The sequence below is a fragment of the Vanellus vanellus genome (genome assembly GCF_965231255.1).
Source record: "Vanellus vanellus genome assembly, chromosome: 3".
In the NCBI taxonomy this organism is placed as follows: Eukaryota; Metazoa; Chordata; class Aves; order Charadriiformes; family Charadriidae; genus Vanellus; species Vanellus vanellus.
The window spans coordinates 106,561,235-106,583,597 of NC_138907.1; the positions used below are offsets into that span (position 1 = coordinate 106,561,235).

General features: G+C 40.7%; 1 protein-coding gene across 1 annotated transcript in view; it reads right to left on the reverse strand.

Moving 5' to 3' along the window:
- DLGAP2 (DLG associated protein 2) overlaps positions 1-22,363 on the reverse strand; it is a gene marked incomplete at its 3' end in the record, with an annotated part of 389,377 nt that overhangs the window by 366,724 nt on the left and 290 nt on the right. The window lies entirely within an intron of this gene.

Genomic DNA, 22,363 nt, shown 5'->3' on the forward strand with positions numbered 1-22,363 from the left:
ACTGCAGATCTCGGAGCGCTGGAAGCTGGAACCTGACGCAGTACTGCCGAGAGGCAGCTCTGCCGCCCCAACATCTGGCCACTTGGTTCTTGTGCCTTCACAACAGCACTTGCAGCTGCGCAACTGCGAATTAATAGAGGTTACAAGAGTGAGTTTCAGTCTCGCTTGGTTCTTTGCTCCCCTTCACCACGTGCTCGCGCAGAGGTTTCCATGAGCTTAGTGGTGGGGGAGCATAGGATCTGTCAGCCCAGGTCAGGACTGGCTTTTTTCATGTCGCCATCAACATGAACCACTTTTGGGACCCCAGGGCAAGGACAGGCAGCCAAACCCCTCTCATCAGTGCCCGTGCGGACACAGCTGCACTTATAACTCCAGTAACACGAGCCCAAGTTCGTGGTGCCATCACCGGTAAATTTGTAGAAACATTAATAAGAGTAACCAGAAGTTCCAGAAGACCTTTGGGAGCTACCACAGCACAAAGAAAAAAAAAAAAATTGATCTTTCTCTTACTTAATTTCTCACTTTGGGATTCTAATATCACTGCTGAAATACGATAGTATCACAGGCCAGAATTGGTACTATGGGTGTCGTGGTTTAGGCCAAATCCACCACTGGGGACCCGAGGGACCCCAGACGGGACCGACAGATGCTCCCCTCTACCCCTCTACAAAGAGAGAGGCAGAGGAGGAAAAAGAGACTTACGAGTTTAGAAGAAACTAAACTACTTTAATGAAATATTAATAATAAAATAAAAAGAAATAATGAAAAATATATACAATACCGTATCAAGCTCCCGAGATGACAATCACGTCACCGGCTGGCACTGGGGCAGTCCCAGGCTGGACTCAGTAACGGACGGGAACTGGATTCCGGATCTGGAGTCAGGATTGGGATCACAGGCAGAGAGAGTCCTCCTCAGACGTCGGCCATTGAAGGAAGAGCCCGTGACCCTTTGGTCCCTCAGCTTTTATACTGAGCATGAGGCAGATGGGATGGAATACCCTGTTGGTCAGTTTTGGGTCACCTGTCCTGTCTGCTCCTCCCTCCAGGTGGGACCCCACTATGCTTTTCCGCTTCCGACCCTCCAACGTGGCAAATAACAAAGTTGGTTGGCCTTGGCTGTTATGACAATAAGTGTAAGCAGGAGCCTCTCTGCACACCACGCCTGGGCATCAGCTATAAACAATTGGTCTTATCACTCTGAGAGAGTGAACACTGTCTGCACAATACGCAGTTAATGTCAGTTGTTAGAAGAGGCCCAGCTAAGAAGCGAAGTTACTGAACAAAATTGGTTCTGTTTTACCTCAAACCAGGACATTGGGAAATTAATTTATGACTGAACATGAGTAATTCAAGATGTTTCGTGCTTTCAGCTTCCCCCCAAAAAGTGGATTTCCCTCCCCTTGCCACAATCCCGGCATATGTACACAGACGGCTCAGGTTTGGCAAGGTTTGGCCCTATTCTCCAAGAGGGCAGTTTCTCACTACCTGTAGTGCCTCTGCAGCACAGCTTACAGATAATTAGTGCCTCATCAGGTTTCCAAAATATTCCCCATCCATCTTACCCATTCTTTTCACCAGCTACTGTCAGGAGCTTTACATATTTGATAGCGTAATCTTCTTTTGCTTATTATTTGTTTTTATTATTATTGTACCATTATAATCTCATTATAGTCTTTCCTAGTTTCCATTATTGTATTTATTTTTTTCTGAGTCACTGTAATTGCTTTTAGTTTTTAATAATGTTTAAAGTTTCCACTCTCTGAAGCACGCATTATCATTCCCATTATAAAATTCAGTTAAGAGGTTGTCAACAATCTTGGTTTGCGCTAGTCTTGGATTGATCTTTTTGCAGTGCATGATACATGGAGCCCGCCTTGCCAATGCCTCCAGCCTACAAAGGTGGATTCACTTTTAAACAACAGGCTCATTAGCATAATCAGAACTCATAGGAGAACAGGTCTTCATATCTGTATGGAAGAGAAATATTTTATAAAATCCTTAAATCCTAGGAGCATTATGAACTTATTTTCCAGTCCATCCAACTGTGGGAGTTACTGGTTTTCTACTCTGGGTGTGCTTGGTAAAACTACAATTCTATGACAAGACTCTCAACTTTTGTGACTGAGTGACCATTAAGCTTACAGAACATAATCCCATCAATAAAGTGTAATAAAGTAACTCCCCTCTGACAGAAAATAAGAAGACATTCTCCGAATTTCCCAATTATTTCTCTCAAATATGAGATTAAGTGTATATCCACCAATCACACACTCCAAAGAAAAATTAAGTAAATAAGATCTAAAAATCAATCCTGAAATGTTTCCCTACAGGAATCCTGTAACCTGACAGTAACCCACTTAAAAGCAGTACAGCTTTACTCAGTTGCATGGATTACCCCTGAGAAATATTTGCAGAAGCATTGCTTCAAATTCTAATGATGCAGTTATTTAGTTAACAGCGATAATTTAGGTATCGCATCTGATTAAATTAATTTTCATGTTTCTGATTTACCAGGATTGATGTTTTCCTAGCAATAGAACTAAATACAACTAAAGTGCATTGATATTGTAATAAAGATTGTGTTTCAAAAAAAAAACCCCCAAACCGACTTAATTACTGTCTTGTGCAGGCAAGGCACTTATGTAATAAAAACACTTTTAAAAAATCAGTGGTTCCTTTTTTAAAATAGCTTTGGACCTGAATTCATCAACAATTTGGCAACAACCTGAGCCCTTCTTTACCTAGGAACATTATTTAAAGATCTGCACAAGTCCCACTGTAACGATGACAGAATTTTCATTTTACCTTGGCACTTAATCCCATGCAAGTCGCATTCATCACGCACATCATAAGCGCGTAATTTTTGCATACTTTTAAAATTTGACTTTGAATTCAGCAATTAGATGCTTTAGGACACAGCACATGCACTTGTGTGCAAAACTAGATGGGAAGAGTTTTTGAGTATTTTTTGATACCGGATCACAGGAGGAGGGGGGAAGACGGCTCTAGTGGATGGGTGCGCTTCTCAGCAAGGCACAGCTTGACATCCTCTTATTCCGTATTGCACTTAACATCCAAATTCATTCAGAGGTACTGCTATGAAATTGTTCTTCGGCTTGTTCATCTGCATAACTAATGATCACTTTAGAGACCGAAAGATCCATCCATGATAACATCAAGATAAAAGTTAAAAGCTCTGAAGTTACAGACAGCTGAGAAGAAGATAGCAATTGAAGTGTAATTTTCGTGAGAATATGCAGGCTGCATTGTACAGGTAACAGGGTGTGATGAAGAAAAGCATTTTGGCCTCTCCTGAAGCCCTTAATTACCAGAAAAGCAACTCACATACAGTTCACTGTTTCACAAAGAGCTGGAAAGGCTCATTAAATCATTGAGTTTTCTCTCTGTTTCTCCCCAGACATCTACATTTTACATAAAAAAATCCAGTCAACTTGGTTGTCTAAATCATAACCTTTTAAAGAGGGACAAATCATGTCTATTGTAGTAGTCTTATTGGCAGCAGCATCTGCATCTTGGCCATTGAAACACCAATGCCCAAAGCATTCGCAGAAAAATTACACACAATAAAAATGAAAAAAAAAAAAGGTGTAGGTGGAATACAAAGAGAGGGGATAGGGAATTCAGTATTTTTAAAATTTAGTGCTTACCTCACTACAGCTAATATCTAGTTTTATATTTAGCAAAATTGGCAAACAGCAATTACAGTCTTAAAGGCAATCAGTGCATGCACCCAGCTACGCAAGTAAATAAGTAAAGCGGCACAGATGAAGACTTTTAGATTTAGCTGGAGTGCATTAGCAAGGTATTTGAATGACAAGCACCCTGCAAATTCCCATAAACCAAAATCAGAAAGGCTAAGGAGCCTGGTGTTCAAAAGGGTTATCATTTGGCTAGGTACCATAGTGTACGTCCACGCACATTCTAGAAATACACCTCTCATTTGACAGGCCGGGCTTTTCTGAGCTGAAAGGGTCAACCCCAAATTCCTCATGTATGAGAGGTATGAGACAAAACAGATCTGAGCGGGAGCTGTTCAGAGATGAAGAATTTGCCATGGGAAATGGGCGTTCCGCTGGCTGTTTCCATCACCATCCTCCATCACCATGGAAAAAATATTGCTTTATAAGCTGTCTGTCTTGTTCTACTTTTCTCAGATAAATTGAAGAGGCTTGTATTAGATGATGCTTTCACTCTGGAGTGATGCTCATCTGGTTCAACCAAAATACACCTTTGGCTTTTCAGAAACAAAGCTCAAGCTCTAAGTCTGACTGTGAGGCATTTTACCCAGATCTTACGTTTTTTTTTTTTCTCTTTTCTGTCTGCCCATCCATTCGTTCTTCCATGATGACTTAAATAAGGCAAGCAAGAAAACCATAATGTAGTAATATCAATTTCAAGAACACAGATTATAATGCAGAAACCCTCTTCCTGTTCACTAGTCCTCTATTTAAATGTCCTATTAGTAAGTTATCCCTTCGACTCCCAGCATGACCTTAAACCACTGTGCTGCGTCCCTTGTGCAGCACCACAGAACAGAAAAAGCTGAAACCTCCAAGAACATATCCTTTGCTATTCTAGTGACCTTTTTTTCTTGGTCCCAATGGGCCATTTCATCTTCCCTTAAACCAAAATAATTTTATTGGAAGTTGTCCAGCTTACTAGACACAAATGAGATTGATTTATACAACAGTCCACTGTATTCATGGTGCTCCAATTGTTCGTTTCAGGTACAAGTTTTAGAATATTGTGGGGTTTTTTTTCATAAGTACTTCCAGTTTAGTGCTGAATAGGGTTTAACCTGGTTCCACTTGCTGCACAGCCATTCCAGAAACAGCCCCGTTTCACTGCCATCACAACCACCTTTTGAGACCTGTCTTTCGACCAGTGTCCAGCCCATTAAGTCTGTGTTCTGCTATAGTGGAGCGATGGTTTTAAAATCATCTGCATCAGGTCAAACAGCTTACAGCACTCTATACACATTTGGCTGAAATTAACTGAAACCTTGAAGAAAATGTCTGTTGGCAAGACCCACTCTCATAAAAGCGATGTGAACCCATTACAGTCTAAACCCGTGACTGCTTACTAACAAGAAAGATGAGACAGGACCCAGTTTTTATGTCAAATGAAATTTGTTTCTGGAGTCATCCTGACTGTTACTTCGAATACTTGTATAATACTGACACTTACACTTACAGAGTTTTCTCAGCTATCCTTGAATTATTCTATTATTAACAATGAACCAGAAAACTTTCTCAAACAACTGTTTCAGACTCTTGGATGTAAGTGACCCGACTCTACCGATACTAACACTATTCCCAGATACCACTGTCACAGAAAGTCTACTGACGTGCATAAGACAAGGACTTCAACCTGAAAAGGCAAATACAGAATAGAAATATTTATTGAAACCCTCTAATTTCTTTTGTCATCAACACTGTAACTTTCTTCAGCTACAATGGGTTTACTCCTCTGCTAAAATGTTTTCATTCTTCATTTCTTTAAAATGCTCCATTATACTTTGTTCTGTCAACTATTTTTTTCACTAATGCCCTTGAGGAAACACACTTTTAAGTGCTTTGCTGTATCAGGTGCTCATCAAGAAGGGAGTCAGACCTACAGAAACTTTCCTGTCTGTGATGACAGAAACCCCAGGAGCCAGTTCCATATCATTTTAATCTACATGGTCATATTTGGAAATAATCTTTGCATTTGTTAAACAACCCGAGGTCATCCTGAGCAAAGGCAAACTCATTGAACTCTAAAATATTACATTAATAGATTCCCCAGAAGCATTAATGAACATCCCAGACAGAAGATAAAGCTACTTTTGGATTGCAAACCAATAGTCAGACCTTTAACTCAATAGAGAATTAAAAAAAAAAAAAAGAAAAAACTCAAAACCCACACAAACAAAAAACACAACTTGAAGTAAATGCTTCCAAATGCTGCTAACCTCAAGAATTTAGAATTCGGCTATAGTTTCTTCAGGCCCTTTCATTTCAAAAACCTAATTAGCACACACAGGCTGAAAAAAAGTTGATTAGGATTTAATATGAAGAAATCTGCAGGAGAAAAAAAAAGCTAGATGGAAGGGGATTATGCAGCCTTTACTATATGCATATATGCCCTTTAATTCATTTGCATAAAATACTTAATGTTCAAAATCATCATTGCAGCAACATGCCTAACTGGATTTGTATATTTTGTATAACATAAGAAAACAGAGTCATTAAACTCCTACAGATTTACTTCTCAGTGTGTGATTTGAATGCGAACATATTCAATTAAAAACATCTAAATAATGAAAACAAGGATTATCACTGGGATGGTAGTTGTTTTATAAAAATATGCCAATATGAAACGCAGAAATAGTCAAGGGTCACTATGGTAAGTTAACTGATTTTTTACTATGATTTACTCATTGACTGCTGAACTTCCAGTACCCCAAAGTCAATCACTATAACATAAATGAAGCTTTCATGTTAAAAATTCCAAGGTTGAAATTAATGAGAACAGGCTAAATGTTTTCCGTGCCTTTCTGCAAAGATCGCTTCTAAATTAATTCAATGGAATAAACTAGATATTGTGGATGAGGAGATATATAGAAACAAGAATACCTTTTTTAAAGTGCTCGTTTTACCACAGATTGAGAAGGAAAGAGTAAAGAAAAAATATATTTGATAATGAAGAACACAATCCATAACTGAATATGTAACCGACTTCCTAAAACTGAGTTTTTAAACTAAGACGTCCTTCTTGTGCTTCTAATCCACATAGCTTAAGAAGGATTAATTCCTTGGGGCTGCTGTGTTGGCCTATGTCATTTGCTTTTCAACTCATGAAAATAATTAAAAAAAAAAATTAATTTTGGGTTAAAACATAACTACAGGACAAACATTCTTGTGATCTGTGAACTCTGGTAACATCTTCTTACCTCTGAAAGAGGAAATTTCAATGCAAAATGAATACTTTGCACTTCAATGTGAAGAGAATACTTCACACTTGAGGAAAGGACTTTGAAAGAAAGCGTACAAGGCAAGATTTACCTTTTCCCAAGAGGTTTAGAAAAAATGGTCAAGGGCCAAGATACTATTTCAAGATTTTTTTCTTGTAAAGAGAAATCTCAAATCAAGGGCATTAGTTTCCAGATACATAAAATGCCATCGCAAAAAGAGATAACAATCACCTATTCTCCACGTCCATTGTGGACTGAACAATAACATTATATTTAATGTTGCAACGGGGTACATTCAGTTTGAAATATTTTGCACAATATCTAGCAGTAAGACTAATCAAACACAGACCTACATTGCTTCAGAAGGTTGTGGAACCTGTCACAGGCTGTACAACCATCAGGAATGACCTCCAGGCAGGCACGAACAGAGCTTGCATTAGACAGTGAGAAGAGACTATATGATCCGTTCAAATCCTTCTCCAGACCCAGAGGTCTTCTTTGACTATTTGAATGAGGTAAAATGGAAAAGTACTCGAAAAACTTGTGGCCATCAAATCGGGTAGACAAAATTACAATGAAAAAGGCAGTTTTGTACTGGACTAAAAAACACGCATTTAGGCAGAACTCTTGCATATCACATTCTCCAAAAAGTTGAAATTATTTTCAAAATTATTTCGTTAAACTATATACAGAATGAGTTTGCAATTCCATGAGAAATTGTGCATATAGGCAGATTGTGTTATAAGTTAACAGTTACTGTCCACAACAAAGACATTAAACGTTACAGTACAGAACATGCTCGTGAAGACACCACGGGAGATACTACTCAACCGTATTAGACAGCCTCATCATCATCTAAGAACTTAGGAAATGCCAATCAAGGATACTTGGAAAGGAGGAATATTTCTGAAAAAAAAAACAAATCCCTGGCAATAGGAATCAATTGTGTTAGAGAAGATGTGCTGCTTGTGGGAGTCTGGAAGCAGTCTAAAGAGCAACAGCAGTACGGTCCAACTGCCCTGCCTTCACCCTGGCTGCCCGGGGTGCAAATAGAAAAGACAGCGAAGTTAAAAGAATGGATGTAAATTCCATCCTTAACTTTATTGCCCACCCGCAAAAAAAACAACACATACCCCCCCAAAAAAAACAAACCCAACAACAAAAAACCCCATATTTTTGTTTCTGTTGCAAAATGAGCTGACTCTGAACTCGCATCCCATCCTACTCATCTGCCTTGAGAGACAAAATTCAAGAATTAATGTGCTGTGCACATGTGCCCAATGCCAGGAGGAAGCAGAGAGAAACGAAACACCAAAATATTTGTACTGCAAGCTGAACCTCCCAGGTTCTCCTAGAATGCTCAAGATTAAGCCTTGGCTAACACCAGATTTCTTGAACGGGAAAAGAAATATTTATGGTACAGTATTTATACCTTAGTCAAAAGATCCAACAGGAAGGCAACAAAATTCAAGTTAAATAACTACACAGTTTTGTAGGAAGCCATATGTCTTCTAAAATGCCAAGCAAAGATGTCAGTGACAGTGAAGGATGCTCTGCAGTTTACCATTGAGAGTAACTTGTCAATAACTTGCATGATGATACGCTAAAAGATTTTTTCAGAGGAATCAACCAAGCATTACACAATGTCAAATAGCTAAGAATCTGCTACCCCCAAGCCCCTACATTATTCAAGTGTAAGTTTAGTTAATATCAACCTAGGAAGTGTTTCTTACATTATTTTAAAAAAGAGAGAAAGAAAAATTCAGGTAAGTCATAAAGAACAAAATTAGAAGATCAAAAAGAAAGGCAGCAAAACTAGAGAGACAATAATAAGCACATAAAATCCTATAGGGAACTGCAAAACATTAGGCATGAAAATCAGCAAAATATCTAATAAAGTGATAAAGCTGCCAAATAAAAAAAAAAAAAAAAAAAAAGGATGAAAAGAACTACCAACAAGGGAGAAGATTGGAGTTATTGACTACGCTGAGTTATGAAAGGCCCCAAGGAAAAGGAAAACACAGAACATCAGAGAATATATCTGTGATGCTCTTGAGTTACGACTCAACAAAATAAAAATAATGAAATGGCATAGGATGTCTTCCACAAGGACTTAAACGGTAGAGTTTCAAAAGAAGAAAGATGACTACAGCCTCCCCACACATAAATTACTTGAGTAAACAAGTCAGAGACCAGCTCTAGCAGAAAACAATGAATGCAGCCCAGCGACTTGTAATGGTTTCCAACAGAATAGTACCTTCACAGCTAAAAGGTTGAGATTTTGAAGATATCCACCTTAAGGCCAAAACCTGCATTTCACCATGAAGATGAATCTCAGGCCAATTAAAAGGACAAGCAATCAAACCTATCTCAGAGTTTACCCTGCCTTGAATTTTAATTCCATTAACATGAATTCCAACCAAAACCAAAAAAATCATAGAACCATAGAATGGTTTGGGTTGGAAGGGACCTTCAACGATCATCTGGTCCAACCCCCCTGCCAAGGGCAGGGACACCTTTCATTAGATCACGTTGCTCAGAGCCCCATCCAACCTGAATTCGAACACTTCCAACGATGGGGCATCCCAACTTCTCTTCTTCCAGTGTCTCACTATTCTCATTGTAAAAAATTTCTTGATTATTGTATTGCCATTCTTTCTAAGTTGCTGAAGTGTAATGTTACAAACTGAAGTAGAGGTGACTGCCTCATTGCCATCCTGCAGCCCAGAGGAAGAGTTCGGAGGAGATTCCCAGTAACCTGAGTGCCAGCAATCTCTTCACCACACCCAAACCAAACAGGCTTCCCCCCATCCTAACTTGACTCAGCTTTGACTTTTTCACTCCCCATAAACCACTCCAGCAGTGCAGCATAGGCATATTATTCTCTGAGCCACGTGAACAATTTATCCACAGTTTTCATCTTTGAAAATCTGACTACCCCTTTCAGCAGCAGTAAGTCATCTCAAAACGGGTTTCACAGAAGGAAGGTTCATGTCTAAAACAGAAGGCGAGATCAGTAACCGCGCGGGAATTTCATTGTATCACCGGTGAGTGCGAAGTTTGCCTCCTCGACTCAAGCTCCCCGGTTCGGCGCACGTGCCTGCAAGACACAGGGTCCTCAGCGCTGCAGGGGATGCGCAGCGTGCTCCTGCCTGCAACCTGCCAGTCCTGCCAGGCACAGCAGGGCCGGATGGAGGTCAGTCTCCTCGCCGCCTTCGCAGCACTTGGCAGTCCGGAACATTCAGAGCTCTCATTGCTCCGCAAAATACTCTAAGGACCGCAATTGTGCGCTGCTCCAGAAGATGACACTCCACCTTGCGAGATATAATTTGTTCCATGAAAGACATGTTCTTTATTCTTAGACAGCAGGCTATGCCTTTCCAGCTATGCCCTTGGAAGACCGCATCGTGTAAGCACGTTCAAAAGAAGTTTTTATTTTCTGCGTTAGCTAGCAACAAGTGTGCTTCTGCAGTTTAAGATTTTCCGATTTCTGAAGCACTTTATAAACATTATTAATCACTCGCTACTCTCCTCCGAGCTAAGCAAGTATTACCAGCAGTAACGTACTAACCACTGGCACACACCACCCCACCACTGGGTTAGGAAAATGATTAAAGACCAAAGTAAAAGCCCTTCAAGCTAGAAGATAAGTCTTCAGTGAAATTGAAATAGATACTTTACTGTTCAGATGGTCAAATGCACAATACCTGTCACCAGACTAATTTGGACAGATACTAATAAAACGAATGTCCTGCTAAAGAGGAGCCTTATAATACAGTGCATTTGTTTACTGTGTCTTCTTACTATTACAGTTTCCATAGAAACAGGAGAGAGTTAGAGAATTTCAGCGCTGGGCAACAAATTCTAATGATCTTTTTTAAAGAATCGTTATATATTTAGTGCAAATAAAATACATCAGCAAGACTATACTCAGGTATATGAAACCTGGATCACTAGTCCTCATGCAGAGGTGCTCACGACTGCACCCTGGGTTCTATGGCTTTATGGCATCAAGAGAAAGGACGCTTCCTTTAACACACATCAATAACAGTCCACACCATGCTGGACCTTCCTCTCCAGGCTTTTCCGTTTCGTATCGCTTCCTCCAAACAAGCACGGGAGCAAAAAGTACCGAAGCATTTTGAAAATATACTTCCCCTTCCCTGAAGCTTATGTGCTTATCTTGTCCCTTACATTTACAATCACCTCCAGCTTAACCATGATGTAATTTCTTATGCCTTGTGGGCTGATTTCTGTGACTCACAATTTCCAAATATATTTGTGAAGGTGGTTCATGAATTAAACTTCTGTCAGCTGAAGCCTCCAGCATTGTTCTGCCCATGTTCGGTATGGAGGCTCCGGGCTCACAAGAAGTTTTAATGGTACAGTACAGAGGATCAGCGCTCAGTTTATAAAGGACATTCAAGAAGCCATTATATAAGGTAAGAAAGACTGCAAATGCCCCCATGGCTTTTTGACTTGCCATCATTACTCTTTGGTAAGTTTAGCTTTCCTATATATACCACTGGAAAAATCTTCAGATGATTCATCCCCAGGGTTTGCTGTCAGAGGAGCACAGTTGTGAGTTATGCTTCTCGTAGTTTCTCTGGTACTGTACTCTTATCCCTCGCTTCTTCCCTGGTTTTAAGCTGTGTCCAGGTAAGACCAGGGGGGCCTGGGACAGCAGCCTTCATCAACTACAAATTCATACTTCCTCACTTAAGCATTTAACTACCTAAGTCTAACAAACCGACATATTTTATTAAAATTAATACAATCTACAAGCGACAACATTCATCTAATCTTGTAGAACTACTTTTACAGCGGTATACTGAAAGACCACCTCCCTTTATGGTGAAACATCTTCACCTTCTCTGCCCCAACGATCTTTGCCCCAAGAAGGATAAGCTAACAGGACAGGACAGGTTTTGCTGCTCCTCAGCCCTTCCTCTCCTTTTCCCTGCTTAGCAACATCACTCCTCTCGGCTGCCAGTTTGGGAGAGGCTCTCTGGGGATGCAGCTGATGTCTTACCCAACGCAGAGTCATACTGAGACGACTAAACCACACGTGTGGAAGCATTTCCTACGGTTTAATCTTAAGTGCAGAGGGTGCAGCTCTGCCTCTGGTAATATACTTCTACAATAAGCACCACTAACGGCTTTGGGGATCATATGCATTATCGGTGCAGAAGCATTTGATATTTCCCATCGTGACAGAAAGGAGACAAGTGGTTAAATTACTGCCTGTTGTGCATGATTGTAGACATTAGCAGCTGTTATTTATAGTGCCTATTATGCTATAGTATCCCAAAAGACAGGAGAACCACGTCATACAGCATTACTACAAATAAAATCATTCTAGCACAGAAAAATCATTTTAAACATAGAGGATATCGCTGTAGTTTATCTTTAAACGGAAAGCATGAACAGCTCAGATGTTTTGATAGCCAAACGTACGTTTTATTACTCCCACCCCACCAGCTAATACAAGAAGAAATAGGAAGGACGGGAAAAATTGTACATTAATAAAGTCAGCTGAAGGAAAAAAGGTACGTCTGGAAGAAGTCTCCACCAGCAATCAGTGGAAGTGGGATGTTCTTGTCTGGAAAATGCACAGCTGGAAGAAGAGAGAGCTCTCATGGTTTTAATTGTGGAGAGGCTTGTATGCCACATCTTTTTAAATCGGTTATTCAATCCTAGGGAGTTAAATACAAGTCCAAAACATGTGGACTCCAAATGAAGCAGCAAACCTTAGAGCAGACAAACATTATTTGGGCATCTTATGAATACAGAAGTCAGCTAACACTGTGAGCATCTCAGATACCGAAGACCATTCCCCATACTCTCCCACTCTTCTACTAAAAAGGAGCGGTGGAGGAACGGAGGGGTGGCGAAGGACAAAATAAAGCAAACGAGTTTCTTGAAATAGTGAATGTGAATTCTAGCCCTTATTTTTTCTAACTTACATTATTTTTGCAAGAAAACTTTTTTAACAAAATCCATTATTCCCACGCACCCCCAAAAAAAATGTTTTGCTCTTCAAAACCTTGAAGAGCTTCCACAAAATTGGGGATTATGATAAAACTCAAATGAATCTGGGAGAAAAGACTGACGGTCATTTCTGATGCTGTTGCCACTGCTTCCTCCTCTCAGGACTGGGAGTCTTCCCAGATCAGGAAAGGATGTATTTTTAGGGCCTTTAAAAGGTGAGGGAATAGCTTCTTTTGGCCGACAATCAAATTCCTCCGGTGGTAATGAAATACCAGTGTGTTCTACTGTACCCATGCGAAACCAGCGAACAAAAGACTCCTCCAGCATTACAGCTACGTTCCTCCGAGACCTATGTGAATTCCCCGTGCTCCTCACTATTGACCGGTAGTTGTTCTAGAAAACAGTACTAACATTTTACCTTACTCACTGTATAAGTAGAAGTGTCTTATCTTTCGATTTCTCTGCTCAATTACACGCTCTTTAACTCTACCCACACACTGCACTCTGTTGGCCAAGTTGTACATTTTGGCAGTGGACTTCAAAACGATGTTCCTCCGCAAGAGAGTGCCTGTGTATAGTACACTCACACACACATACACGCCCCCTCAGTCCACGTGATTTATATACTGCCTGGGCAACTGTTTCACAAATAGATGAAAGCACTAAAAAATAAAAATCCCAAACTCTGGCATATAGAATTCAATCACTTTACATACTGCTTTCATTTAGCGATACTTAGTCACATTACTAACATGACCGGCTACCAGAGCTGCCTGCAGTTTCTGCTGGTGTACGCTCCTCTCTTCCTTCAGTAGCTGAGCTGTACTCATTGGGAATGCTTTACAAAACATTTCAGAAATAAAGGTCAAGTACGCTTTCTTGCAAGAGTTGCTTTTTTTCTGGAAAGAATTTCCTTCCTACACACCTTCAGCCACCGGGGCTCTTACGACGTTAGACAAAGAGGCTGCAAACACACATACTCACCTTTCTGCCTCTGGAATTAAGCTTCGCGGAGTCGGAGTCCTTCTTCAACCCCTGCTCCCCCTCACACACACACACACACACACACACACACGAGGGCGAGACTGTTGTGAAAATGCTATTTTACAGCTAAAGGTTTACACGCAGTCCCAAGAGCAGAGGGGCTAGTCGGCATTTGCCTTTCGGGGGAGCACGCTTTATCGCTCTTGGAACATTTAACGTGACAGCCGAACATCTGTGAAATCTCTTGTTCAGTGTTTTTGGTTTTAAGACTACATAGTTTTGGGCGAAGCACAACCGTGACTTCTCGTAACAGTAATAAGAGGGGAAAAAACATCTCTTGGGAAGCACTAGTTGTAGTGGAGGTCCTTAAACTCCAAAAAGGACTTTGTACTACGCTAGCAGCCGGCCTGGACACTGTGGAAAGACTGAAGCACTGTGCTGTGACCATGCTTTTTACTCCATCAGCAGAATGGCACCGAGACCTGCACCAGCTTGAGTCTAAAAAACAGTTTTATGTTCACACATATCCATAGTCTCCTGGCCTGTCCAATTATTTTAAGTGGACTGATATGTGTTAATTAGCTCTATACCTGGAAGTCTTGATACTGAAGTCTGAGAACCTACTGATCTTGAGATAATAGACCTGACCGCTTTGAAGTCTGAGTCTACTGCAAAATGACTGTATTTTTGCCCCACATAGAGACGAGATTTTAGTGAATTAAGCTGGACAGTCCTAGGTAGATAAAAACCCAGTAAGACAAGGCAGTCTTCTGGCTAGTTTGAGACTGAAAGTTACAGTTCCTTATTCTAGCTAGACATCTAGCACCGCTAAGTCGTCTAAAATGACCCAAAGGATGCGAACTAACTTTAGAAGATAAGAGGAAACCTGCAAGCTGTGGCAGAAGTTAACATCACTGCAAACTACCTGCTTTTCAGTGCCAGTTGTGCCTTATCCAGATTCCGAATCCCTGGGAGAAGTGGAACCAATGCCCCAGTCCCTTATGGCTATGCTCCCTGTGTTGCTATCTTCTCTAGATATGAGAAAAGTTAGAGAAAAATACTGATGAAAACTCAAGTTTAGGTACCAGGCTTATATTCACCCTGTAGGCTGCGGCAAAGGGAAGAGAATCAGGAAATCATGCAGTGAAACCCCACCCGCTCGGGAATATTAAAATGAAAGGTTTTGGTATCTTTACTCAAACCTCCTGGCTTTTGACTATTTAAATTACGTTCATTCCTACTATCAGATCACCTTTCCAGAACTGAACTAGTACTAAAGAAAACAAGTAAATAAAAAAAGGCCTTCTTTTTCAAGTCTATAGCCAGTGTTAACATACCCATCCAGGTCAACCGTGTCTTCTGGAAGAAGAAAGGTCGCAAGCTAAAGCATATAAGAGTTTCCGTAGTGTAAAAATGAGACATTAGACATCAGCTAACCAAAGATGATGCCATCTTTAGGGAACATGCCATGTTTAGCGAACATTTTTCAACATTTTCAAAAATGTCAATGTTTTTCACAATGCAAGCTCTATGTCTGACCAGAAGTTCTGTCACAGCTTATCACCTCTGACACTGGGTATTGCTTCACACCCTCTCATCAGTCTATCCTTGCGTAGTCCAGTTCAGTTCTTCCTTCTTGTCTCCCTTTGGGCCGTACTGGCCAACAAAAACAAATGACAGATCCTCTCCCCCACGTCTCCAAGGAGAGGTGGGACAGAGAGAAAGAGACTTATGAGTTTAGAAAAAACTAAAGTACTTTAATGAAAATATTAATAATTCTTAAAAAAAAAAGAACAATATACAATATACACAAAACCAGCATCAACCTCCCTGGATGACGATCACATCACTGACAGGCACAGGGAAAGTCCCAGACTGGACTCAGCGATGGACAGGAGCTGGATTCCAGATTTAGATTCAGGAACGCACGGATCAGGATCAAAGGCAGACAAACAGAGTCCTCCTCGGACACCGGTCACTGAAGAAAGCGGCCAACCACTTTGATCCCTCAGCTTTTATACTGAGCATGAGGCAGATGGGATGGAATACCCTGTTGGTCAGTTTTGGGTCACCTGTCCTGTCCGCTCCTCCCTGCAGGTGGGACCCCACTATGCTTTTCCGCTTCCGACCCTTCAACGGGGCAAATACCAAAGTGAGCTGCCCTCGGGTGTTATAGCAATGAGTATATGCAGGAACCTCTGGGCGTACCATTCCTTGGCATAAATTACAACTAATCAAGTCTTATCACTCAGAACGAAGAGTTTCTGCACAATATGCTGTTAATTGCAGAGAGTTCAGTTAGTTAGAAGAGGCTTAGCTGCAAAGTAAAATGGTAAAACAGAAAACGGGTTCTGTTTTACCTCAAACCAGGACAATTCTTCATCCTTTACCGGCGATCCCCGACACCTTTACAGAGTTACAGTAAGAGGTATAACAGCTCTTTTATTTTGCAAAAGTTGGCATCATACGCCTAGCCAACTAAAAGCCAAACAACCTTGATACCAAGGTATTAGAACTTCCGGATTAACTAGAAGATTAAGAAAATACTTGCTTTATTTTCCCCCTTCTAATACCCATTTCCATGGAAACCAGGCTGGAAAGTACCAGCAGGCAGCCTGCAGCTGAACATCTGAATGAGAACGCTCGTGTTGAACTCAGCAAGCAGACAGCAGGTGAGGTCTGCAGGAACTGTCTAAAAATCTATAGCTACGTCTTGAAAGTAAAAGAACAATCTCAGTTCAAGCAAAGAACTTCTAAAGAGGATGACACATAACCCCGGTGAATATTCTTGCGTTGCATCAGCTGAAAATCTGACTTTCTGTCGTGGTCTGGTCCGGACTGGCCACTGAGGTGAATGACAGATGCTCTCCCCCACCTCCCTCTCCAGGGAGAGAGAGAGAAAGAGACTTATGAGTTTAGAAGGAACTAAACTACTGTACCAAAATATTAATAAAAAATTAATAAAAAGGAAATAATGAAATAGATACAAAACTGTATCCAGCTCCCAGGATGACAATCACGTCACCGGCTGTCACTGGGCAAGTCCCAGACTGGACTCAGAAGATTGGTTCTGTTTTACCTCAAACCAGGACACTTTCTCTTCTATAAAACATAGGAATAAAATTTCTTTGTCTCAACAGAACAAGACAAAAATTCATATTAATTAATTAAGTACTTCAAAATGTTCAGATGGAAGATGATAAGCGAGTGAATACGATAAGTTATTTTTGTAACAAGACTTTGGCTTCTGAACATTGTCCTGTAATTCCTTCTGTAAATCAAACTGGCTGCTCTACAGTTCACACATACCCACTGTGAGCCCAGCCATTTGGATGGCTTTTCTAACAAACATCCATTGCACTTGAATAAACATATATATATATATATATAGGAAAAAAATTAACTAGCAGTTAGTAACATATTTGCTAGTTATAAAACTCATTGGTTTTGAGCACCAATCCCCACTGCTTTTATTTTAAAAGTTACTAAAGCAGCACAGTTGTAGATATACTTAAGAAAAAAAAGAAAAAGCAATGTTAACTTCTTTATCCAATTTAGTAAAGTTTAACGCAGGAGTTCTTTTTAATAGCATCTTAGATTTTTCTCCTGTTCAATATTTGCTCTTCACGCAACAGGAAGAAAAGCAAACAAGCAAGGGATGAAACATGACTGTCTTGGGCTATACTTTATCCAATGAAGAGATTGGTTATTATTAAGCTCCTGCATTTGTATCGAAAGCAATTACCACTCTCTCAAGCAGATATTATTCATTCTTTGCAGAGAGCAGAACATTGGTCACACTTTTTTTCAGTGTAATTTTTAGCCAATGCACTGGACAAAAGAGAACGATTATAACGAAGGATTTAACGTCTTGTGCAAGTTCAATATCAGCACACAAAAGCTGACCTGAAAATGGATGATGAAGAAACTTGAGACAGCATAAATTTTTTACTTTTTTTTTTTTAAGAGTGTTGTTTAAAGTTTAAAAGAGCTATTTATCAGAATCAAGTCAGCCAGATAGGTGCGGATGCTCTTTACTGTACCTATGTTCTTCACTATCAGAGAGGAAATGCAAGCTTAAAGCACCAGAGAACGAATCAACCCAAGAAGCTGTGAGCGACTATTGATTTGTTCCTTCTTTTGGGATCTTCAGTGGAAAAAAATGAGCCCAAATTTGCAGTCCACAACCTATTAAACTCACGGCTATGACGGAAAAGAACAGCACAGAAGCTGTTTGTGCAATTTCCTTGCATGACAGGAAACTAATAATTGTGTATCAAGAGCACAACAGCGGCACACAAAGCACACAGCTATCAGCATCTCTGCAGTGCAAGAATGTCCATTTAACAGCTGCAGCAATGGTAAAAATCACATAGCGCGTCTTCTGTTAATGAGTCCCATTGATAACGCACGTTTTACTGCGCCGAGTATATTTGTGTTCACCTTGAGGGTCATTTACTGTGCTAGATCATGATACAGGGAGCTCTGAGATAAACAAAAATCAAACTCCAAATAATTCACTTATCTGGTCTAAGACCGCTTAAACACAACATACACAAAAGCATAAGGCTTCTGATATATTTCCTCTTTTTTATTTGCGTGCAATTATCTATAGCTAAACTACCCACATCTAATGACCGAAGAGCTCTATTTCAAGCAAGACTGGAAATAAAATTTTAAATAATAAATTTTAAAAATACATCAATTTAAATAAAAAGCAACCCACATCAGGGAACACTGACTTCTCCGTTTCAAAGCTGCATTCCTACCCCTTAAATTTATTTATTTTTTAGGAATGTCAAAACAGGTATTTAATGGCTATCTTCATTTCGAGGGCAGAAACCGAGTGTACTGCTCACGCTGTGCGAAGAGCTCTCTAAACCACTATCGCAACTAAGACCCTTGCTAAGGGTGGGAGGAAGGGAGGGGGGGAAGGACAGTCTCAGCATCTGCCTAAGGTTTACAGAAGTGATCGCGCAGTAACGAGAGGGGCACTTCTGACGTGGCTGAAGAGTTCCCCTCGGCAGGGCATGGATCATGGCTGGGAAATATTTATAGAGAGAATTAGAGCTGGCTGCACGTGCACACAGAAGGTGGTGGATGTCCATCGAAAGGGGTGGGCTATTTCTCCCAGCTGGAGCCGGAGAGAGGGAAGGTCATAATTCAAGACAATAAGCGAGCTGCTCCCCACCAGGTCATTAGCACCTTCACAGTTTCCCCTTATGATCTTGTTAGTAACACCTGTACAGAGCGTGTAACCGCTTTTCTTCCAATTAACTTTATAACTGCTAATGCATCCCAGTTGTTGCCGGCTGGTTAAGTTACAGGAGATGGAAGGAAACTGAGAAGGGACATCAATACAGCTCTTACAGCGTGCTCATGGCGTATAAGAAGGAAGTGCAGAATAAAGGCACCTGTCTGGGATCTTCTCCTTCCTGAAGCTCAGGGTATGTGACAAACACAGGTTCTGGATACCAGCTGACATGATAACGAACATACATTATGCCAGTGCACGACATACAAACTTTTAATTTAGTAATCAAAATATATTTATGATTAACGGAAAGCCACAAATAAATTAAGACTTAAGAAAGGAAACATCACCATCTATTAGAAAAGCTTAATGCAAGCAACCAACTTGCAGCATTCAGTGTTTTATTTAGAGACTGAGATTTTGTGTTTTACACGTTTGAAAAATGAATCACTCTTTAACCTTTGAAAAGCCTAATCTTGTTAAATACATGTCGTCTTCCAAACTGCATTGCTGTGGAAGGGCTGAATTACTTTTTTTATCCTCCCTTTTGAAAGGCTCTGCAGGAGATGTTTTTATAGCCAAGTTATAAGCGCCGAAAATAAAAGTTCATGGTAGAAATACTAAAGCAGCATCACTAGGGGAAGGTGATCAGCGCTCCCTTCTACCCTTCTTTCCATGCATAGCTCTCTGCTCCAGTTTACAAATACAGAGCTAAGTGATGCCCCATCAAATTCTTAGACAGTGTATGAAGGGACAGTGGGACGTGCAATTTTCTAGGGTAGGGGCAATCCAGGGCCACACTACTTTTAAGGTTAATTGCATATATTCTGCAAGAATCGAGGTTAAGCTAGGTTGGAAGGGCAGCCAGATGAAAGGATGGCCTGGCAGCACTGGCTCCATCGTTCCCAAGGGCTCGTTTCTTTCCCTGGGGTTCACCTCCTGTGCTAACAGCACAAAAGGGGATGACTGGTCACGGGGGCACTCTTGAAGAAGGAGCCCAGGACCCCCAGGCTGGCCACTCTTGAACTGCTGAATGGATATAAACAAGCGGGAAAACTACTACTGTGTCCCTCCCTTTCACCCATCCCTACTCCCTACAGCATCTGTGTTCTTCCCTAATGGTTTAGCAGGTCTCATTTTTGCTTTTTTCCCTCTTTCTTCTCCCATCCCTCCCCTCAAGTTCACCGCTCTTTATCCCTCTCTCCTTTTTATTTGGAACACAGAATCACAGAATGGTCAGGGTCGGAAGGGACCTTTGGAGATCATCTAGTGCAAACCCCCCCACCAGAGCAGGTTCACCTACAACAGGTTGCCCAGGAACACATCCTGGCTTTGAATATCTCCAGAGAGGGAGATTCCACAACCTCTCTGGGCAGCCTCTTCCAGTGCTCTGTCACCCTCACCATAAAGAAGTTTTTCCTCATGTTCAGATGGAATTCCCTGTGTTCCAGTGTGTGCCCGTTGCCCCTTGTTCTGTCACTGGGCACCACTGAAAAGCATCTGGCCCCATCCTCTTGACACCCGCCCTTTAGATATTTATAAGCATTGATGAGATCCCCTCTCAGCCTTCCCTTCTCCAGGCTAAACAGGCCCAGGTCTCTCAGCCTTTCCTCATAAGAGAGATGCTCCAGTCCTGGAGAGATGCTCATAAGAGAGATGCTCTCTCCCCTGTCTGAACTCTTCTCCTCCTCTCTGCCCAGTATTTAAACACCATAAACGGGAGAAACAGGGAAAATTGAATTAAGATGCCATTTACTTTGCACCTGCTGGCAACTCCCAACTATACAACAGGTAGGCATAAAAATACCTGCTGTAGCAGTCATACCTAAGTGTGTTGGAGTTGTACAGCAGTTGTTACGTACCAAAACCTGATAGGATTCCTCTTTAAAGAGCTTAGTTCAAAATTTTCAAAACCAAATTTTACGCTAGCAGGCTCCTCCTTTCTCTTATGTCCAAATGAAAGCAGTTTTGAAAGCGACTGGTATTTTAGATAAATGGCTTTGTTGATATTATTTATAAAGTCATATTTCACCCTCTGTAGACAAATGGTCAGAGTCTTACTGCCCAACGCCAAGCCTCCACTTCAGGTAACACTGGCTTTGATATCTGCTTGATACACTTCTGTACAAGTCAAGAAGAGTTTGGTCATCAAAGGAATCTGGATCAAATTCTTACATTGGAAATAAAATTTTTAAAAAGATAATAGGCAGAGAATCTTAGCGCAGGAGCACACAGACTGGGCTCTGGTCATCATACACTGTTTCCTTAGTCCAGTTTTCAGGAATACTTGAAATAACTGTAAAGGCCAACGTCTGTCTGCAATCTGTTCACTAATTATAAACTTTCAAATTCTTGCTAGAAGAGGTGTGTTATTAACTATCTTACGATAATGTACTGCTCCCGTGTTCACAGATGAAAATGGAAATGAGATTTTAACTTCCATTTGAGCAGCTGCAGGTAACCACAAGTCACACTTTAGTTCAACACAGTTGTCAAGTTCTCCATGCAATTACCCTTAGTGCAAACTCTGCCTGAAAAACAATAGCAAGCCAAAGAACAAACTGGTTTATTTTAATGGCAGGTAATGGGGGAAGGGGCAATGGAGCCTTAAGAGCTGCAAGCATTCACAGATGTTCTATTAATCAGACATCAAAAATAAGCTATATTTTTCCTTCTGCTTCTCGGAAATTAGTCAAAGTCAAACTCACAATTGCACATGCAGTCACTTGCACCTCATTTGTAAAATTATAAAAAGGATTTTAAAATATATTTTAAAAGAAATTGTTTTTCCCTGTAATTAAAGAATGTAAAATTAAATCATCACTTTCTTCTCATCCATGTTATCGTTCTCATCAATTGATTTGTTCTGGTCACAAACACATTACTTTAAGTGTCCTCCTGCACAATAGCGAGGCATCATTAGCGATACTCCTTCTGTCTGCTGCTTCAGTCTACTCCTCTAGTCTCTGACAAATAAGCAAACCCCAAGCATTTATCTGCAGTCAGAGCCACGTACCAGACTGACTGCTTAGCACCTTTGTGAATCAAGACAACCAGGCTGCCGACTCCAGTACTGAACCCTTTTTCTTACCAAAATTGATAATTATAAAGTTACAACAGATGCTTCAGAAGTTCATACAAATATCTTTATAAGC